Consider the following 15,156-nt stretch of genomic DNA (forward strand, 5'->3'; position numbering starts at 1 on the left):
AACTATGCCCTTTAGTTGGAAAATCTACATGAAAATAACGTAGGTGAAAATCTTGTTTAGTATGCGAAATCTTTTATAAGGGCTGAAAGTGAGTTGTACACAGAACAGTACTTATGCATAGACGCACGAGGCTGTAGGTCAGTCCCCTGAAAAATAAGGGCCAATTTAAGATCGTCAATCAATTAGGAGGGGCACCTGGAGCAATTTTGTGCATTATTCCCCGCCAGTTTCCGGAAAAGTGTAAGTACAGCCGTGGTTATACACATAATTTACAGACGTAGCATATTGTTGTGTCGGAAAAAGTGCTGATTCTCTTTTGGTGAGTCATCCTGCTTCCGACCCAACATACGGTAACGATTAGCTCCAAGGATAAGGACATACTTATGCCACCAGAAGAATAGCTAAAAAGATATTGCACATATGCTCACTCAGAAGTATGTCTAACCATCTTTAGTTGTAGATATTAAGTGATTTTGAGGAGCCCATAATTAAAGTTGATAATGTCTGTGTAAAAATTAACAAAGGAAAATTATGTATCTGTACTGAAATGTTATTATTAGATGTATAGAAGATGATATATGTATTAGAGCCCTGTCAAAACAGTTCGGAGTTGCGGTGACCAATCGGCCGCCGCTATGAGCATGACGTAGTCACCGAGTGAGGGCTCTCGCATTTACAATATAAGGTCCGGCGCCAGATTCAATCGCTCTCTGAAGAGTTTGATTTTCCCTGGATCGCTACGTTTGCTATCTTTTGGTCTGTGCGCCTACTTAATTACGCAGAATGGCGTCCCGCATTTCATGAAATATCAAGGTAAGACTTTGTTTAGATGTAATTTAATTGTTATCGCTTTCTTTAGCCTACGCTTGATATTGCTGGCAGTCCTTTGCAGCTGCGGGATATTCTACAAAAATTTCTGCTGGCAGGTCTTTAGACCTGCGGGATTTTTTACTAACGCTCATACGCAGTTGAAACGATATGAGCGTACCTGACCTTGACGTATTCACTGATTTGCTCGATAAAGAGCCGGCTCTTGTACTTATTTATAAACTCGAAAAGAAGTTCAAGCTAACAACATGGCCTACTAGCATGATTGACCCCGACATCATTATCGAGTCACTCGATAAAAGGCTAGCACTCACTTTTATTAAAAAGCTTCTCAAAAAGTTTGAACGGGATTCGCCCGGCTAATTAAATTTATATTCCTCACCTGCAGTTGACGTTGAGGATAATGAAGACTCTCCTCAAATGGAGGGAAAACTCAATCTAGTTGTCTCTACCTCTAATCCTTCTGATTAAGGAGAAATCCACTCGTAAGAAGAGAAAAATTCTCGCTGCTGAGTCAACAAATGTTGTTGGTATGGACGAGGATGTTCCCATTTCAGATCTCTCTGCTTCCCCCAATGAAAAGGTGCCACCGATTATCCTAAGGGAAAAGCAGAGATGGACAACACTCAGAACCATCATGGCTAATTTACAAATAAGTTATACATCTGCTAAAAATGTAGACGAAGGTATAAGAATTCAGCTCACCACGGAGGCTGATTATAGAAATCTTACAAAGGAATTGGACGCAAGAGGAACTCAATATCACACATTTTCACTTGCCTCCGAAAAAAATCTGAAAGTAGTCCTACTATGAGTCTCCGAGGATATTGACACGGATGAAATAGTTACTGACCTTAAATTACAGGAACTACCTCCCATAAAGGTCACTAGAATGTTTAGATCAAATAAAACACCAATGCCTTTGGTCTTGGTTGAGATTCACAACATTTACAAAGACATCTATAATTTAAAATCAATCTGTGAACTCAAAATCACCCCAGAACCATTGAGAAAGAAAGCATCTTCTGGGCAGTGCCACCGATGCCAAAAATTTGACCATGCCCAGAAGCTATGCAAAGCTCAGTTCAGATGCCTTAAATGTGGTGACAATCACCCCACAAACACCTGCGCCAAGCCAAAATCCACCCCGGCGAAGTGCGCAAATTGTGGGGGTCCTCACCCTGCTAATTATAGTGGGTGTATACATCATCCCAAAAACAGATGGAATGATCCAAATCATCAATCTACCTCGTCATCTAGTGCGAGAGTTTCTGAAACTCAGGCTCAGTTCTCCAAGCGTGAGATCATGACAACAGGTGCTCGCCCATCATAACTGAGCCCCTTAAGAAAACAAATTTTCAATGTCAAGCGAGAACATATGCTGATGTGGCCTACTCCAAACAGATAGTACAAACCCAGAACCTGAATAATCCACATTCAAATCTATCAGCTGTTATCATCTCTTCTCTTGCAAACATGATGCAGGATTTCAGCAACTCCACATCACTAAGTGTTACAAAACGATTCTTACAGCAAACCCAATCCATATTATCTGCACTCTCGGATGCAAAGGAAAAAAATCGCCCCAAATTCTCTTAGGATTATTGCTTGGAATGCCAACGGTATCAAAAATAAACTGTTAGAAATCCAGGAATTCAATAATAGATACAACCAAGATATATTTCTAATGAATAAAACTCACCTGAGGCTTGCTAAAACCCTAACAATCAGAAGTATCAGATTTACAGAAACGACAGACTTGGGTATAGAGGTGGAGGTACAGCCACCCTTATCAAAAACTATATCAGCCATCATTCAATAACCAACCCTACAACCACCAACCTCGAAATCACAGGAATTAATGTCCACACAAACTCAATTGGAAACCTTAAAAATTTTTCTCTGCTTACAACCCTCCATTAAAGACATTATTGACCTCAGATCTGGATGCCATCCTTGGAGTAAAAGGACCGGTCGTCATTGCTGGAGACCTCAATGCAAAACATCCTGCTTGGAACAGTAAATCTACCAATGAAAATGGTCGCATCCTTTCCAGCTACACAGGATCAAACTATGCTGTTGTGGCTGGACCTACCGAACCAACTCATTTCAGTACGTCTTGCACTGCTGACATCCTGGATATAGCCATCCTGCAAGACGTTAAACTACAGTACAATCTTATATCACTAAACGAGCTGTCGTCGGATCACAACCCAATTCTACTGCAATTGGGAGAACATGAATGCCTGTCTCCTCACATTCATTCAGGCATATCGTGGGAGAGAATGTCTAAAGCACTTAGGGATCAAATTGGACCCGTCCCTCTCATATGCACACCAGAAGATGTGGAATCTGCAGTGACTAGCCTCACCCAACAGATTAAGTCCGCTATAATCGTTGCAACCTTCCAGAAACCTGTTCCCATTATGAAATCTCTTCCAGAGCAGAGCTAGGAAGAGATTTCATAAGACTCGCGCACTGCAGGACAAGACAGTACTTAACAGATTGAATGGAGCAGTAAGAGATGCACTTAAAACACATAGAAACCAAGTTTGGGATAAAAAGTTAGCCTCTATCTCACCTATTGATCACTCTATCTGGGGACTACTGAGAAACTTCAAAAATAAAAAAACAGATCCCTCCCCCATAATCTCAAACCAGGGCCTAGTCCACACAGATGCAGATAAGGCAGAAGCCATACTAAAAATCTTGAGGATCAGTGCAAACCTTCTTATAACAACTTAGATTTCAATAATCTGTACAAAATCCACAGACAGGTCAGGTATGCACTAAACCTCCCTGATACCAGTGCTGACCATATTGCACCTGCATCACCTGTTGAATTATATGATATTATTAAAATACTTAAGAACAATGAAGTTCCTGGACCAAACAGCATCTCAAACAGGGTGATCAAGCTGCTGCCTCGAAAAGCTATAGTGCACCTGACCAGTATAATAAATGCAATCTTAAGACTTCACTATTTTCCTTCCACCTGGAAACTGGCTGATGTGATTCCTATACATAAGCCAGGCAAAGATCCACACTTACCGCAGAATATCGTCCAATCAGCCTCATCTCCATCTGGGTAAGGTTGCAGAGAAGGTCATCCTCTCACGACCCCAAACCTCAGTGAATGACCTAAACATCCTCCCTAAAGAACAGTTTGGTTTTTGGCAACACCATAGTACTACCCAGCAAATCCACAGAATTGTCGAATACATCACCACCAGCTACAACTGGCGCTAGTGCACAGGAGCTGTTTTCCTAGACCTATCCAAAGCATTTGACAAACTCTGGCATTTTGGACTCCTGCACAAACTTATCTCTGCCGGTATCTCACTAATAATGGTTTATCTAATCCATTCATATCTTCAGAATAGATCAATGCAAGTTAAAATCAAGGTTTCTACATCGTCCCAGCGCCATATCTTTGCTGGAGTGCCGCAGGGATCTCTACTGGCTCCATTGCTGTTTTCTGTATACATGTCAGACATCCCACACAATCCGATGACTTCCATTTTGGTCCTGTATGCGGACGATACGGCAATACTAACCAGATCTCACAGACCCCACTTCGTTACCAGAAAGCTTCAAGAAAACCTTCTAAAGCTGGAGGGTTGGTTGTCAAAGTGGAGATTGGAAGGCAACACCCTGAAAAGCTCAGCCGTTATTTTCTCAAAAAGGTCAATGTCTCCTGCAGGAGATGTGTTACTATTCAATACTAAAATTCCCTGGCAGACAGAAACAAATTACCTGGGTGTCATTCTCGACAAAAAGCTATCTTTCAACCAACACATCAAGTCTACGTGCGCAAACGCATCTAAATCCATTGCTCAGATCTATCTGCTAATTAATAGAAATGGCAATCTCAGCAACAGAATCAAATTGCAACTATACCAGATGACGATTCGTCATATAATCACCTATGCCTCTCCGGCCTGGAGCCACACCTCTAATACTAACATTATCAAAATACAGCGAGTGCAGAACAAGTGCTTGAGAATGATTCTGAACGCCCCATGGTATGTTAGAAACAACCAACTCCACAGAGACACAAATATTCCCTATATTCTCTCTTTTCTACAATCCTTAGCATCCAAGTTTTTCCTAAAGACGTCCACACATCCCAACGATTTGGTTCAACAAGCTGCAGCATACGAGCCAACGGACATATTCAAATATAGAAGATCAAAAGCTATTTTAACCTCCTATAATGATGCATAATCTCCATGCCCATTCAGGGCGAGCAAACTCCGCGTAAATTTTACCCTCACTGTAACAACAACAGATAGCAGGGAATATGAAAAACATTTTGTTTCACCCTTAAAGACATAAATGTCAATTGTCAATTGTTAATCGCTCTCTTGTTTTCTGTTCCAGCGTTCCTGATCCAATTCCTGGATAGCTGTGGAAGTTTACTGCCGGTACCCAGCAACAATCTCTCGGTTGCTGTACGTGCCATGCCAAGTACATGCACCCAAGGAATGAGGCTGGAATTCCAGTAAAGAGCCGTTGGTTAGTTATGCCAACGTGTAGTCAGCGAAACGTGAACCTTTCGAAGAAAATAGAAGTAAGTCGCAGATGCCATGAGAATACGTGGTGAGAAAACGCGGAAGTGTAATCAAGGAAGTCTCAGCAACTCCGTGAAAAGACAAGAATGGTAATGTACAAGTTTTCATACTCGTTTTGAATAGTAACCAAAGAAGGAATAGGAACCAGGGAATTAAGGAGCTCCACGCAATTAACTTTCATATAGTGCCTAAAGGACTGTTTTTGGACCAATCAGTCTGTCTAATAAGCTTATGCTGAGAAGGGAACCAACTTCGAACTGTTTATTTTGGAACATCCATTTATGATATTATGTTAGAAATTAGCTTGAATATTGAGTAACTCTATGTGAATTAATCGTGTCTGAACATAGTAACACAAAAGAAAGTGTGGGACTGTTAGAATAAATTTAGGAGTAGATATTTTGGATATCCTAACATAAAAGGTGGGGGGAGTTCAGACTCTTTAGTATTAAAATTACTATTTGAAGTGTATATATGTAGGTGTTTTAAAATAAATGTATTTCTTTAACCCAAAGCTCATGAGTCTGTCGTTTTCTGAGATTTGAATTACCACTTATTAAACTTTCGGACCTGCACAAGTAAAGGGGGAATCCATTGCCATAAGCAAAGGGGAGGGGGGTGCCCACGACTGCAAACCACGCGATCCCTTTAATATTTTGAGTTGTTTAATTGCGTATCAGAATTCAGTTGCCGGCTGGCGCAGTCGTTTTAAACAATTATAAATTTGTCGGCAACAGAATGGCTGATGTCATAAAGTAATAGATAACAGAAACTGCAAAATATAAATAAAAGGGACGAAAGAGCAAGACATAAGAATATTATGCACATAGGATTGACCTCCCTGTCAGTGCATTAATAATTATTATTATTATTTGTGACACCTCAAAGGAGCCCGAAGACGAATCGCGTGAGGACACCTACTATACTAAGACTTTAACTATTTAGAGCCTTATACTATACAACTGTCTCCCCCACTACACCGAACTTCTACCAATCATTTCTATCAACGCCATCTACTGCCCACCCAATTATGTTTTATAAAAGGAATGTCTTATTCTTGTTAAGTTTAATTGCCTGAGAATGATTCTGGATGTTCCTTGGTTTATCAGAAACACCCAGATCCATAGAGAATTCAACATTCCTTACATCTTTTCTCTTCTTCTAGATCTAATAGTGAAATTCTTTACCAAGACTAGCAACCACCCAAACCCGTTGATCAATAAAGCTTCGGAATATAATGAAGCGGAAAGCTACAAATATAAAAGGCCAAAATATATCTTAAGTACAGCTGAACACAACTAATTTCACTGCCCTCACTGGGCGAGCATGTGGCTTATCAAACACTCCATTCAAAGTTTTTTATTTCAGACAAAGGGGAATACGAAAAGCAATTTTGCTTCACCCATCTAGCCAGAAATGTTATTCGTTAAGTTTAATAAGGGCAACGCGTAAGTGGAAGATAAAGATGTTGTAGTTTCCGTTTTTAATATTGCATATATCTGTAATTCGGATGAGCAAACTGTCCTTGAAGTATCTTTGATTTCATGTATGTGCGTGTGTTTGATGGGGAATTAAATGTTTAAAAATGGGGAATTTAAAATGGCGTCGCTCATTGCCCATGCTTTAGTAACACGTGTTTCATGTTATTTTGTTTTTTGTATGTTTGTGTGTTGTGATCAGTGTTATTTATGCTTTGTGGAATTGCACTGTAATCATGGAATTCAATAGTAGTCTCTTCGTGGAGCAGTCCTTAAAAAGATGTTCAGTAACTGCACTTCATTTCTGTTGGTCGTATTTGTTTGTCGGTAATTAATTTTTTATTTATAATATACATAGACTTCAGATCACTAATCTGCCGTTCTTTGTGTATATCAAGTTCTTTTGTAAAGTTCTTATATATAGTTATTTTGTCTCTTTGAAGAGTTGTGCTATATCTTGCTATGGTTTGTGTGGGTTCTCTCTGCCGATGACTCATTTGGAGAAGTCACGTAATAATAATGAACGATCAAAACTGTCTGTCATGCGTGTTCTGCGCATATTCTGCGAATTTAATAGTTAAAAAGAAAAAAAAAAAAAAGATTCTACATAAGGAAAAGTGAAGCAACAAAGATGAGTAAAACGGAAAACTAAAAATGAAAAGAGTTCATTTTTTAGTGGCTCACTTTGCAGATCAGAAAAAAAAAAAGTTGAACTTAACATTAGCGTCATGATCGTAGGATCACTGTCGATTGCATATATCTTCATTAGGTTAGTGGTTTTCGACGACCCCTCTTGCAAATGAAAAAGCTTTACGCAAGATGGATGCGCTTGCTCACCAAGATTAAAACGCAGTTGCATGAAAATATCTCAACAGTGCTTGGAGCGTTTTAAGAAGAATAAAATTGATTTTGTGGGTCGATTTATTACTATGGATGAGACCTGGATTCACCAGTACACACCAGAATCCAAACAGCAGTCAAAGCAGTGGACAGAAGCCGGTTGTTCAGCGCCAAAGAGGACAATGTCATATCATCGGTGTTTTGGGATGCTAAAGGCGATTTGTTTATTAATTGTCTTGAAAAGAGTAAAACAATAACCCGGGAATATTATTGTGATCTTTTAACCATACTAGACGAAAAAATTCGTGAGAAAAGACCCTGTTTGCAGAAGAAAAAAAATCATCTTTCATCAGGACAATGCACCTGTCCACAAAGGTGTTTTGGCAATGTGGTTAGCTGGTTGGCTGAGTGGTTAGCTTATCCAGCTAACCTCTCCCAGCCAAAAGGCTGCTGGTTCGAATCCCGCTGTGGGTATGAATGTTTGTAGTTGTCTGTGAAAATAATAGTGGTAATGGTGGACAGTAGATGGCTTTGGTGTAGATGAGGCGGTTTGTGGATGAGGTTGAGTGGTGGAGATGGAGAGTTGTAGAGTAGGTGCCCTCTCTCGCTGTCTTAGGACTCCCTGGAGGTGTCAATAATAATAATAATAATAATAATAATAATCAAGAGGTGATTGCAGCTGTAGAGGAGTATTTTGCAGATCTTAGTGAGAACCACTACAAAGACAGAATAATGGTGCTGGAGCATCGCTGGAATAAATGTATTAAATGTTGAAAAATAAAAATAATTTTGAAATTATAAATTTGTTTTTTCATTGGTAAGCTGAAAACTTTTCAGACCACCCACGCGGGCGCTTGTGTGTGTGTGTGTATATATATATACATACATGCATGCTCGTACATATTTTTGCTGTGTTCATTGCTGTATTCATCTCATAGGATTGCTGTATTCATCGTTCCAATGAATACAGCAGTCCTACGAGGCATGCTTTCCATAAGCATACCATAACGATCAATGGGAATTTTTGACCATTCTTCCTGTAGGCATGTAATATGGTCCTGGACTGTTCTGGGGATGACATTCCTTGCCTTATGCTTGTCCTTTATATACCCAGTTTGATCTGAGGAATTAACACTGACAGTAGCTATCGTTTTTGCACTTGGCCTTTAATAGTAGTCAGGGCCGGATCCCGGAATTTTGTCGCCCCATGCGGTAGCATATTTTGCTGCCTTTTCCCCTGAAAGAACTCTTAATGACATCTTAAAAGCCATGATGTTAAGCTAGGCTTCAATATGTCTGATCATATATTCTAAATAGTAGCATTAGCTAATGAAAATTCATAAGTTAGTGAAAAATGATCATAAACTATATTTTTTACAGAATGAGAGACAATTAACCCTTTAATGATGGAATTTCATTCTGAAAATGTGCATCTGCATGGGTGATAAAAATCAAGCGAAGACAAATATACTTGTCAAACGCAGAGTAAATGCACCTGCTGTAAATTTTAATTAAATTATAACAAAGTGGCAATTATTAAAAGTTGGTTTATTTGAAAAATCAATAATTTCATTGCTCCAAAACTCATGGAGTTTGCATGGAAGCAAATATAAATGATATTTCTGTATGTTTGTGATTGCTAGTATCTGTAATTAATTTGTAAACTCCAAAAAATAAATCAAGAGAGGTGTTCTGCTATAACAGTGTGATATTAAACACAACATAATACTACATTATTTTAAATGATTATGATTTTTTAAAAAAATAAACAGTACAATGAAGTTTTATTATGTTAAAATTTAGCAAACTACATCCTGAAGTCTGGTTTCAACACAGAAGGAATAAATGACTTTTTAATGATTTATTTTTCATATAGTGTATGGCAATTTTGCCGCCCCCAAAACACTTGTCACTCTGTGCAATATGCACTTGTTGCACCGTTGGTAGAGCCAGCCCTGATAGTAGTAGCCTTTAATAGTATTAAAAATTCATGTGAAAAGACCCGGTTTGCAGAATTAAAAAATCATCTTTCATCAGGACAATGCACCTACCCACAAAGGTGCAATGGAAAAATTAAGGGATCTGCACTATGAATTGTTGGAACATCCACCCTATTCCCCAGATTTGGTCCCTTTGACTTCTGTCTCTTCCTAAAACTAAAAATGTTCCTCGCTGGTCAGTGTTTTTCTTCGAATCAAGAGGTGATTGCAGCTGTAGATGGGTATTTTGCAGATCTTACTGAGAATCACTATAGGGATGGAATAATGGTGCTGGAGCATCTTTGGAATAAATATATTAGTCTTAAGGGAGATTATGTTGAAAAATAAAAATAGTTTCTTCATTGTTAGGCCAAGAACTTTTCAGACCACTCATGTATAAGTGAACTGGCCCACATTACTGCTTCATACAAGCTTTCCTCTTCCCACTTTTCAGTTTAGTATTTATGCATTGTCTAGATGCATAATATGGTTAGACTTGCACAGCTACCATATGCTGTGGAAAATGTATTGTTCAGGCTAGAACATTGAGAATGGTGGTTGACAGATACTAGATGTAAGAATATATTTTCGATTTAAATGAATGATAATAACAACATATCAACTACAGATGAAGCAAACTGGTTTTGCCTGTTATGTCAGCAAGTACTGCTTACATATATTATAAAAGCACCATATAATGTTTGCATTTGTACAAAATATGCAAATACAATTTGTTTTGATGATACAAATAAATGTTTTTAATAATTTTAATATCGTATAATTATTTCATGGAAAAATAGAAACAGTAAAGTAAAAGATTGCACTAATTGAAGACTTCTTAAAGAGCAGTCACCAGAACAATTAAAGGTTGATAATTACAACGAGTGCCGGGCACTCAGTATATTATCCCATTTAACAGCTGGTACCTATCTGAGCAGTATGATCTCTTTTCATGAAGTAATGAAATATGTGTTGATGTTGAAATATTGCTAAAGAAGCAAATCATTAAGATGGGACGAACCATGAAGTGTAGTGAAGATGTTGTGGCCTTACAGGAAGACTTGAATAGATTGATTTATTGGGCACGGAAATGGGGATGTGAGTTCAGTGTTGCAAAATGTAAGGTTTTAAAATTTGAAACATAAAGATGGGATGCGGAATTTATTCTTGGTGAGAATATATTGTTGGAGGTAGAGGAAATAAGAGATCTGGGGGTGATAGTGGATAAGGATCTAAAATTTAGGGGACACATCGCCAAAATTGTGAAGACAACACAAAGGCTTCTAGGAATGATGCAGAGGACACTGACGTGTAGAAGTAGGGAGATTCTTGTACGTTGTATAAGGCTTTGATTAGGCCACACATGGACTATTGTACCCAGATTTGGTCACTGGGTTTTCAGAAGGATGAAGAGATGTTGGAAAGGGTCCAAAGGAGACTGACTAAGGTAGTTTCTGATCTCTGGAATGTCGAGTATGAGGAAAGATTGAGAAGATGTAATTTGCAGAGTCTGGTGGACAGGAGGAAGAGGGGAGATATGATAGAAACCTACAAGTTGGTAAGGGGTTGTTATAGGATCAATGCTGGAGAAGTTTTACAGAGAATAGTGGGAGATCAGGTGTTAACCAGAGGTCATCCCTGGAAACTGTATAAAGAGGGTGTGAGTAGGGGAGTGAGAGGCAGGTTTTTTGTGCAGAGTTGTGAATGATTGGAATGCCTTGCCTGAGATGGTGTCTGCAAAGAGTTTGAATGTGTTTATAACACGATATGATAAGCTGTGTGTGTGATAAAAGGACCTCCCAGATGAGTCTTTGACTCCATGAGGTCTTGGGGTGGTAATAATAATAATAATAAATCATTTGTGGATAACTACAACTGTCTGCAATTATCTATTTAACTTCTATACTGCTGATGCACCAGTAGCCATTGAGTCTCCACTGTTCTCTTCATTTGGGTCATCTGTTTAACTTCTAATTAAAGTTGCAGTCATTCATTGTTTCTCTTTTACCTTCTACTTTTATACCTCCCTATTAATTTTGATTTTATTAACAAGTAGAATGAGTGTAATTGACTGGAACAGTCCTTAATATTTTTGGAGTACACAAGAGGTTGCTCATCATATATGTTTCATAAACAAATGTCGTATTTAAAAAAAAAGAAAAAAAGTCAAATATAATGATTAGCAGCAAGAAATGGCTGCAGTTTAGAAGTATACTTTACTGACCTTATTTTAATAATTAGTACTGTCATTCTTAAGATGTATGTGACTTACAACCACTGATGTTTACAATGGCCATTCCATTAACATGCTCACCAACAGCACCTCACTCCTGCCAGCTCATACATCAGGTGTTATTGCTGCATTGAAGCCTTGTAATGTAAGAAACACTCTTTCTCAAGCTATTGCTGCTACTGAAGGGGTGAGAAAACCCTCAGGCACCAAAAATGTAGATTCAGCATGTAGTGAAATGACAGCAGAGTGTATGAATGGTGTTTGGAAGAAACTGCTGAAAATATGTTTTAGTGTGGTTAGCAGGGGTGTTAGAGCTGGGTTCTTTACTTTTAGAGTGGTAAATGAGTGGAATAAGCTGCCAGAGTCTGTTGTGGGTGCTATGACAGTGAGCGAGTTCAAGGCAAGGTATGATAGATACTGTGAGAATGTCGAATAGTTGTGTGGACATGATGTTTAAGGCCTCCCTCGATGAGTCTAAGGACTCCCTGGAGTAGCCCAAAATAATAATAATAATAATGTATTAATGTGATTCAACAAAGCCTTACAACAGGTTAGGGACAAGATAGTACTGCCAGATAAAGAGCTGGAATTGGATATCAGTGATTAAGATGTAGAGGATTTGGAGAAGAACTTCCACATGAAGACCTTTATAAAGTTAGAGGCATACAAGTTTAATATGAGAGAAAAAGCAGAACGCATTGAAGAAACCAATCCCTCCCCCCTCAAATGTTTATAATGGAAAAATTGGCAGAAGCATTTCCTTTGTTAATACAGCCACTTTAGTTGCTATTTTATGAAATGGACCCCAACATAGAGAGAGATTTAGCACAAAGTAGACAGAATGATGCATGCTGCAATATTGCATACTACAGAGAATTTTAAGCTGAAAGGAAAAGGAGAATTGTGCAGACTAAGCACAACTGGAGGGATACTAATTTATACCAGGAGACTGATTATTGGTATAAAGACTGAGGATTTTTCTGATTTCCTTCAAAAGATCAGAGGAGATGTACAGTGAGCAGTTTATTATATTGCAAGTGTTGGAGTTAGACTGATATCTAGAAGTCTGCCTTATTTATTATTAGGATTTAACACCTCCGGGGAGTCCAAAGACTCATCGAGGGAAAGTGTGCCAACAGCATCGAACGATTGTTCCCCTTCCAACTACTAACTGCGCTCAAACTTACTTAACTGAGCCATTAGTAGCAGAGGCTCTACCAATTGACCAACCTTTGCCAGCATTTTTGGATGATGTTACTGTTGTACCATCAAGATGCGAGAAAGGTGGAAACAAGGAAGGATAGAATTCATCTCTAACAGTCTTAACAAGAGAAGGCTCAAATTTCAGTTGAGCAGATAGCAAGCTTATTGCTATCTGTTCAAGTCAGAATCATTTTTATGAGGCCTGTTTTGGATTTATTGATAATTTTTCAGTTTTCAGCTATAGTGTAAACTGACCAACTGAAATGCTTGAAAATGTTCTTGACTTGAGGCAGTCAGCATGTGCTGTATTTTTATCACGGACTTTAGAGGCACATTTTTTACAGAACCGGGGCTTGAATGAAGGTTAGAGGTTTGCAATAGAATGGGGAATGAAAGCACGCCTTCCATTAAGGATTATTTCAGTTATTAGTTCAGAGTAGGTGTTTGGATCACAAGAGTGGAAACACTACTCTGATGAAACGAGGTTTAGAAATCCCAGATGTCATCCTATTTGACACAGTTTTAGTGCCATTGGGCATGTGACAGATTTGCTGGGAGAAAGATTATTGATCAATGGTGCCAAGAGTAGAGTAGCTATCTATAGTGCATTTGAAGGGAGTGCTTGTTATGAAAAGATCCAGTGTGTTGGTAGAATGAAAAGGAGTGCTTCTATTTTGGTTGGTTCTGATTAACTCTTTGTGATAGATCAGTTAAGAAATATATATTTCATTATTTTTTATGACTATATTAGCCCTTCGTTTAGGAGTGCCCCTTTTTTACAATGTCATTGGCTTTTTTACTTAAATCTTAGGGCATGGATGATATGTTATAAAACAAATATATGAAGAATAATATAGGAAGAAATTCAGACATACATTTTTTTTTGGATTCATGTTAGAGGTTTAATGAAATATTAACAGCACTGAGAAAGGATTAAAACTAATTTTAATACTTCCAATATTTTGTCTCCGTCACAGAGACATCTTCGGGGATTACAAAAACTTTTTGTAACAATACACACACAAATACAATACAAAGTGAAAATAAAGTCCTGTCTAGGTGGTACGCCCTCTATGGGCATTTGCAGGTGGCCTGGGATGTAAAGAGGGATCTCTGATAATTAAAGTTTCCCAAATTTTGGGAAGTTTAATGTAACCATACTTGTTTAAATTAGGTTGATTCCTGAGTGCAGATGCAGATTCAAAGACTAGTCTTTCTTTTTTGAATTTACTATGGTGGAGCATGGTAGTTTTTTTCCAGGAGATTCTGTGGGATGTATCCAAAACATGGTCTGCAAGGCCAGACTGACCATAATCGTGTTTGTAGATGTAAGAACTGTGTTCTTCTAACTGGATGGATGCTGACCTGCCTGTTTGTCTGAAGTAGGCAAGTTTACAGGAACAATTATTATTATTATTATTATTCAGGCCTCCAAGGAGTGAAAAGACTCATCGAGGGAGGTCCTTCCTAAGACATAAAGTCTGTCAAGACTCATCGAGGGGAGGTCCCCCCCCTGAGAAACACAAAGTCTATCATACCACTCCTTAAACTCACTGACCGTTCTCGCTCCCACCACTCCATCAGGCAATGCATTCCACGGCTCAACCACCCTCCACACAAAGAAACCACTCCTTACCCTCTTGCTCACAGTTTCCTTTCGTAACTTCCAGGGATGGCTTCTTGTCATCACTCCTTCCCGCTGATCAACCAAGCGAAAGAACTCCCCAGTGTCAACCCTGTAACCACCTCTCAACAGTTTAAAAGTCTAAATCATATCACCTCTCCTTCTATCCACCAAACTCTGCAGTCCACATTCTCTCAGCCGATCCTCATAACTATCCTTGTACAGTCCTGAAACCATCTTTGTCATCCGTCTTTGTATCCTTTCCACAGTTAATTTATCCCCTTCAAATCCTGGGAACAATAGTCCAAGTGTGGTCTGATCAGAGACTTATACAACGGAATGATAACCCTCTTATCTCTGCAGGTCAGTGTCCTTCTCATAATAGCAGCAATCCTCT

General features: G+C 38.7%; 1 protein-coding gene across 1 annotated transcript in view; it reads left to right on the forward strand.

Annotated features, from left to right (window-relative positions):
* Window positions 1-7,131: 7,131 nt before the first annotated feature.
* LOC150102899 (tRNA (34-2'-O)-methyltransferase regulator WDR6) overlaps window positions 7,132-15,156 on the forward strand; it is a 624,232-nt gene continuing 616,207 nt past the window's right edge. Inside the window, exon 1 of the mRNA XM_090398196.1 lies at window positions 7,132-7,207. The gene's annotated coding sequence lies outside the window, so the exon portion shown is untranslated. The remainder of the gene's footprint in view (window positions 7,208-15,156) is intronic.

Source organism: Typopeltis vanoorti, chromosome 9 (genome assembly GCF_054136105.1).
Source record: "Typopeltis vanoorti isolate ZY-2024b chromosome 9, IOZ_Tvanoo_1.0, whole genome shotgun sequence".
In the NCBI taxonomy this organism is placed as follows: domain Eukaryota; kingdom Metazoa; phylum Arthropoda; class Arachnida; order Uropygi; family Thelyphonidae; genus Typopeltis; species Typopeltis vanoorti.